Below are 7,500 nucleotides of genomic sequence, written 5' to 3'. Positions count from 1 at the left end.
AACATTAGTGGTTTTCCTTAGTATAGAAGAGGTCTCGATTCCTAAACTCGGAAAAATTTTCAGAGTCCCAAAAATTTTCGAAGTGTCGAATAGTTTGGTTTCTCGAATTGAAAATTTTTTTCAAATTTGCGACATTACGACAAGCAGCGATTGTAAAGCCCGGTCCAAATTTTTCAAACGAGTCTTACTTCTTGTTAGTCCGCCTGGCCGATACCAAAGAATGGCCGACCGTCGACTATCGGGCGAATAGACGGGTGAAAGAAATAAAGTCGAAGCCGGTGGTTGGATAGATATCGAAGGGAAGGCGAAAGAGGCGAAAAGGAAAGCGCGAAATTTCTTTAGTAGCTTCGACGCAAAAACTTTGGTATCGACGGGGAGCTTTGGGAAATGAAACGAAGACGCAGAATGGGAAGTTGTCCGGTTCGGCGTTAGTTGTAGTTTCATTTCCACCGTAGCTGAGCTCCTTTCCGCCCGCCACTTCACATGATTTTAGTTTCGATTCCGTTCGATCGCGCTTGCACTGTCTTTGTTTTTTTTTCACTGCTTGGATCGCGGCTTTGCTCTAACCAGTTTAGCCCCATGCGATCAAAAAGTCTTAAAAAAAAAAAAACCGTTGAACGGAGACGAACTCGATGAGCTGTCGGTGTGTGAAATATCATTCCTTCGGTAAAACCGTTTTCGAAATTTCCGATGGTCGGTATATGTAAAAATATATCCGAACCGCGATGTGGACGGGAATTCAAACGCCCGCTTCACCGATTGGTGCGACAGCTGAGAAGCTCGTCACTCGATCCAACGACTCTTGGTCGAAAAGTTCAGAAGAGGTGCGCGCGTCAAACATTTTTTTGGTTTCGGACGTTTCGTTTCTTCGGCACGTGTGGTTTGTCTGTGGCCGTCTGTGAGAGAAATCGGACGCTTGTTCTTTGTTATTTTACCGTAACAAGACAAGACGGGAAAGATTCTTTCTTCCAAACTTACGGCATCATAACCATCAGCGTTTACCGTCAGCGACGATACGGAAGAGAAAAGAAAATGGTGCGCGTCTTTTCACTTTTTGACACCGTATCAAAAAAAAATTACCGTTCAGGCGGAAATGTGTGTGTGTGTGTGTGAGCCGAGAGATAAAAAATAAAAAAGCCACCAAACAGAACGCTTTCAAATTATTTCGTGCGGCGTGCGCATATTTCACATTTTGCCGTTTGACGGAAGCTCGTTGTGTGGAACACAGAAGTGGAGATGGACGGAGTTGAAGGGGGGCGAAGACGGCCCGGTCGGACAAAGTCAAGAGATTGAAATATACGAGAGAATTGGGTGGAAGTGATGGCAAATCTATAAAATTCAAAAATCGGATGAGATGCGAGGACCGCAAAATGTGGCGTCGACTCTGACTCTCTTTTACTACGAACTTCCCTTCGACGGAAGATATCGAGAGCTGAGCTGAGCGCCCGCTGAGTATGGCCGGCGTAATTACAAACGAGTTACGGTTGGAGCTATATCGATTGTACGTATCCCGAACGTTCATCGAACAAGCCAGATCAACTCGGCGCCCGGTAAGATGTACGCTCAGTTATGGCCATGACACACGAAGGGAGAATTCAAACGGCTGTGAGTGTACGGCCCGCCCGGAGTTGTGTGTAGGCAGTGACCTCTCAAGAAAAAACGTAAAAAATTTTTTTTTGACAGTCACCGGTCTGCGACAAGTAATCAGTACGAAACTTGGGTGCAATGCAAAAAACATTTTGAGAATCCTTGCTTGACAACAACGAATCTAACACGATAAAAAAAACGATCCCCATCGGTGTACCGCTTGCTTTTCTCGCGCTTCGGCGCAGAATCGCTTATTCAGCTGCCCTTGGAATATGTTCGTTTCGTGCATACTTGATCTCGGTCATTCTTCGGTGAACTCTTAAAGAATTGCGCACTTTTATAGGGGTAGTCTGGTTGCTTGTCTCGACTTGAAATGATTTGTTTTTTTCCGCCCATGACTTTCTATACGATGCCTCTATGCTGGCCTCTGACCGCGGTTGTTCCGAGTTTTCTCTTTCTCTTCGAAAGTCTTTGCGGAAAATTCTGCCTCGTGTGACCGTTGAGCGGTGAGGTGTGTGTGTGTGTGTGTGTCGTGCGGGGTGATGCGAGAGTGTGCCTCGGCGGTGGAAAAATAAAAATAAAACTCTGAGCCCACAAAAATTTAAAAGATGTATGCTTGTCAGCTTAGTAAAGCAGGCTTGACTTATGAGCATACAGCACGCCACATATGACCGTCGAAAACCGTAATACGGGAAAAAAAGTTGATGAATATATCAAGACCGGTCGAATGAATCCGATTCACTTTGGGCTCATAGACCGTTGAATGGTCTTTGACTTTGGAAATTGAAATGAAAAAAATCCAACAAACGGATCGGATCGGTGTTTCTCTTCACTGGGACTCGCTGTGACACGCCAGGCGTTGCGATCAAAAATTTTAGTTTCCGAAGAAAAAGAAAAAAAAACGAAAAACGTGTTGATTTGGTGTGTGTTTGGTGATGCGTGGGCGAAATAAAAACCCGCAACTCGCCGGATGCATATCAAACAAACATACACGAAATACCTGGTTGATCCTGCCAGTAGCATATGCTTGTCTCAAAGATTAAGCCATGCATGTCTAAGTACAAGCCGCTAGACGGCGAAACCGCGAATGGCTCAATAAATCAGTTATGGTTCCTTAGATCCACTCCATCCTACTTGGATAACTGTGGTAATTCTAGAGCTAATACATGCACTCGAGCCTCGACTGCGGGCTTTCGGGCTCGCAGAAGAGGTGCTTTTATTAGATCAAAACCAGTCGGGGCCGGGCTTTCGGGCTCGCGCACCGTACCAATTTTGGTGACTCTGGATAACTTCACGCCGATCGCACGGCCTTCGCGCCGGCGACGTATCTTTCAAATGTCTGCCTTATCAACTGTCGATGGTAGGTTACGCGCCTACCATGGTTGCAACGGGTAACGGGGAATCGGGGTTCGATTCCGGAGAGGGAGCCTGAGAAACGGCTACCACATCCAAGGAAGGCAGCAGGCGCGCAAATTACCCACTCCCGGCACGGGGAGGTAGTGACGAAAAATAACGATACGGGACTCTTCCGAGGCCCCGTGATTGGAATGAGTACACTTTAAATCCTTTAACGAGGAACCATTGGAGGGCAAGTCTGGTGCCAGCAGCCGCGGTAACTCCAGCTCCAATAGCGTATATTAAAGTTGTTGCGGTTAAAAAGCTCGTAGTCGGATGTCTGTCTTCGGCCGGGCGGCGCCGCTCTGAATCAAGGGTGTTGCGTTTCACGCTCTGGGAGCCCGGGTGTCAAAGCCCGACTCTCTTCACGGTCGGACAACATCGCCGGAGTGGTGGTCGGTGCGTCGTTGTTGTATCTGCGGCCAGAGTTGGAAAGTTCTTTCGGGTTCTTTTTTAAATTTTGGTCGTAGTTGACTCGATTCGCTCCACCCAGTCAATCGTTCGGGGTGCCCTTCACCGGGTGTCTCGGGCGGCCGGCAACGTTTACTTTGAACAAATTAGAGTGCTCAAAGCAGGTGTATCCCAACGCCTGAATATCGCAGCATGGAATGATGGAATAGGACCTCGGTCCGATTTTGCTGGTCTTTTACTTTTGGACCCGAGGTAATGGTCAATAGAGACGGACGGGGGCATTCGTACTGCGGCGACAGAGGTGAAATTCTTGGACCGCCGCAAGACGAACAACAGCGAAGGCATTTGCCAAGAATGTTTTCCTTGATCAAGAACGAAAGTTAGAGGTTCGAAGGCGATCAGATACCGCCCTAGTTCTAACCATAAACGATGCCAACCAGCAATCCGTCGGAGTTACTCCAATGACTCGACGGGCAGCTTCCGGGAAACCAAAGTCTTTGGGTTCCGGGGGAAGTATGGTTGCAAAGCTGAAACTTAAAGGAATTGACGGAAGGGCACCACCAGGAGTGGAGCCTGCGGCTTAATTTGACTCAACACGGGAAACCTCACCAGGCCCGGACACTGGAAGGATTGACAGATTGAGAGCTCTTTCTTGATTCGGTGGGTGGTGGTGCATGGCCGTTCTTAGTTGGTGGAGCGATTTGTCTGGTTAATTCCGATAACGAACGAGACTCTAGCCTGCTAAATAGGTGACGGGTTTTATCAATTGAAACCGAAGGGAGTACGGAGGCGTCGGGATCAGGTGGCGGCGATTCGGGTCTCGGTGGGACTGGTTCCTTTAGTGAGGCAATCTCTCGGCTTGGTTTCGTTGTGCTCTGTTCGTCGGGTGTACGGCCTTCACGGGTTGGTTGCCTGGCGGATGAGGTATGGCGGGGCTTTGTCGGGAATGTCTCGCGGGGGCTGGCTCTATTGTTATTCGGTCGTCGTCATCCCCGGCGATACCTTCTGCTCTCGCGTCCGTCACGCAGTCTTCTTAGAGGGACAAGCGGCGTCCAGCCGCGTGACAGTGAGCAATAACAGGTCTGTGATGCCCTTAGATGTCCTGGGCCGCACGCGCGCTACACTGAAGGAATCAGCGTGTTTCACTCTCCCTGTCCGAAAGGACCGGGTAACCGCTGAACCTCCTTCGTGGTTGGGATTGGGGACTGCAATGATCCCCATGAACCAGGAATCCCTAGTAGGCGCGGGTCACTAGCCCGCGTCGATTACGTCCCTGCCCTTTGTACACACCGCCCGTCGCTACTACCGATTGAATGATTTAGTGAGGCCTTCGGACGGGCTTGTCGGGGTGCCGTCGAGTGGGGAGCAATCTCTGCCCGTGCGGTGCCTACCAACGGCGAGACTGAAAGATGGTCGAACTTGATCCTTTAGAGGAAGTAAAAGTCGTAACAAGGTTTCCGTAGGTGAACCTGCGGAAGGATCATAAACGAACAAGACAAATGTTTTGCGCATATGGCTTTGGTTGAGCACGAAACAACTAAAAGTTGCAAAACAAAAAAAACCCCATCAAAAGTCTTTCGGCGTAAGACATCGTATGAACTATGTGTGGGTTGACGGAAGAAAATCATTTATTTTGAACGGGTATCAGGCGCTCTGATGCGCGGTGGTTTAAAGCGGATTCGCCTTTTCAAATTGATTTTTCTTTCCTCTCGGCTCAAAAAAAAACACAAAGTCTTTCGATTTGGTCTATGGCCGTGAGCAAATTCTTCCTGCTTCGATGGTGAATGTCTCTATAGATTCATTCGACCTTTAGCGGCGCTCACAGTGTTGACGTTAGTAGAGTGAAGAATACGATAGCCCGCCTGGGCCGCGAGTACCGAAGGAACAATAAAGGAGATTTTATAAAGTCTTAGTCCCTAAATCAAACACTTTGAAAAATAAAAACTCGGTGGATGGAGAGTCGGAAAAAAAAAAAAACATCAAGATTTTGAACGGGTATCAGGCGCTCTGATGCGCGGTGGTTTAAAGCGGATACGCCCAATCGAAATTGTTTTTTTTTGTTTCTCTCTTCGTCTTCGGGATTTTTTGATTCTCGGTGGGGGACGAAAGTGTGAGACTTTACTCTGGACGTTCTTTTCGGGCGTAGATACTCGTGGTTGCGTGCGTGTGCGTCGTATAGACTAACACTCCAAAGCCCGACACTATGCCGTTGAAAACCGAATGTTTTTTAAGCTTGCCCTTCGCCCTCTCGATGAAGTAGGAAGAATTCAAAATCACAATAACACACTAAACCCAAATTCTAGTACGAGTGTTTATCGGAACATTTTCTTTCTGGCTTTCTTTCTCCGCCCTCGCATTCATTTGCTTGGGCGGGTTGGAGAAAAAGAGAGAAGAAAACGAATATGTCGTTTTATATACGACCCTGAACGGTGGATCACTAGGCTCGTGGATCGATGAAGAGCGCAGCAAAGTGCGCTAATCCATGCGAACTGCAGAACACATGGAGCATCGAAATCTTGAACGTAAATGGCGGCCCAGCTTCTCGCTCGGGCCACATCTGACTGAGGGTCGGTCGAATGATGAACGAACAGAGATTTTTTCAGTCTTGGTTTTGCATGTTGGGTCGCGGCGAGATTTATTTTTCACCCGGCCTGACCGCATAAAAGCTCCCGAATCTCTAACGTCTGGGTGCCGCGCGACTTAAGTGTCCGCGATGCCTCAAATACAAAAAAGGGGGAAAAATAAAAGAAGGTTCGCCCTGTTTTGTTTTTTTCCTCTCTATTCAAAAGAAACCTTTTTCGATGGCAAAACAGATGGGAAATTTTTGAGCCAACTCAAAAAAAAATTTTAGAAATAAACACATCTTCTCGAACAAGGTGTCGGCTGCGTGTGCGCGATATACCGCTTCAACGCGAGTTTAGTTGTGTGTGTGCGCCGGGCGTGTCGAAGTGTCGACCACCGCGAATTATCACTCACTCTAACCGCTCGTTATGCAAGCTTGGTTCGCGCACGACGCGTTGTTTCAATACAAAAAGCCGCAGGACGCCCTGTCACTTTTCGTAAATTAATTTTTGCGAATAACGAGAGACTCGCTTTATTTCGAAAAAAAAAAATTTGAACCGGCAATTATTCAATCTTTCCCGGCTTTAAAACGCCAAAGTCTGCCGAGCTAGATAAAGTGTTGTCTCCTTTTGAAAACAAACAATTCATTCTGACCTCAGTTTAGATGAGACTACCCGCTGAACTTAAGCATATCAGTAAGCGGAGGAAAAGAAACTAACAAGGATTCCCTTAGTAGCGGCGAGCGAACAGGGATGAGCCCAGCACCGAACCTCGCGCCCGGTTGAGCGGGTGCCGAGGAATGTGGTGTTCGGGAGGATCGTGCGCGTCTGTCCGGTATCTATCGTCCAAGTCTCCATGAACGGGGCGAGCAACCCACAGAGGGTGTCAGGCCCGTAGATAAGACGAGCCGAGACCGTGCATCGGATCCCTTCCCAAGAGTCGGGTTGCTTGAGCGTGCAGCCCTAAGCGGGAGGTAAACTCCTTCTAAGGCTAAATATCGCCACGAGACCGATAGCGAACAAGTACCGCGAGGGAAAGTTGAAAAGAACTTTGAAGAGAGAGTTCAAGAGTGCGTGAAACCGTTCAGGGGGTTAAACGGGTGGGCCCTCGAAGGTCGAACAAGTCCCCGCTCCCGGCACTTGGTTGTATGCCCTTAACGCTGCATGGAGACTGCCTGAATTGGCGGCTCTCTTGCATAAGTCGTCTCTGCGATCGCAATAGCCACGCCAAGGTCCGCAAGTGGGGGGCCTAGTAGGACTCCGCGACCGACTGGGTGTCTGTTACACGGGGCGTCCGTTAGCGAGTTTCGTGGTTACCTTCGCGGGTGCCGCGATGACGAGCGCGGCGTTTCCCAACAGTACTGCCCGGTCGTGACCTGTCTCCTCCCGGGAGGTGTCGTAGCTTTTTTTTGTAAAAGAGAAAAAGTTGCGGTGCTCAACCTGTGGAGGCCCAGAGCGGAGAGTAGAAGTCGGGTCCCACCCGACCCGTCTTGAAACACGGACCAAGGAGTCTAACATGTGCGCAAGTCGTCGAGAAATTATCAAA

General features: G+C 48.8%; 3 non-coding genes across 3 annotated transcripts in view; all 3 read left to right on the top strand.

Moving 5' to 3' along the window:
- Positions 1–2,584: 2,584 nt before the first annotated feature.
- LOC124318962 lies at positions 2,585–4,879 on the top strand. The gene has a single exon (XR_006912653.1). It is a non-coding gene; the product is annotated as a small subunit ribosomal RNA (ribosomal RNA).
- Positions 4,880–5,811: 932 nt separating this feature from the next.
- Positions 5,812–5,964, top strand: LOC124318948. Its single transcript, XR_006912639.1, has one exon. It is a non-coding gene; the product is annotated as a 5.8S ribosomal RNA (ribosomal RNA).
- Positions 5,965–6,605: 641 nt separating this feature from the next.
- The window catches only part of LOC124318956, a 4,578-nt gene continuing 3,683 nt past the window's right edge, over positions 6,606–7,500 (top strand). Inside the window, exon 1 of the ribosomal RNA XR_006912645.1 lies at positions 6,606–7,500. This exon is cut by the window's right edge and continues 3,683 nt beyond it. This is a non-coding gene — a ribosomal RNA (large subunit ribosomal RNA).

The sequence above is a fragment of the Daphnia pulicaria genome, unplaced genomic scaffold (genome assembly GCF_021234035.1).
Source record: "Daphnia pulicaria isolate SC F1-1A unplaced genomic scaffold, SC_F0-13Bv2 h1tg000092l, whole genome shotgun sequence".
Lineage (NCBI taxonomy): Eukaryota > Metazoa > Arthropoda > Branchiopoda > Diplostraca > Daphniidae > Daphnia > Daphnia pulicaria.
This window is presented reverse-complemented; position numbering and strand designations above follow the sequence as displayed.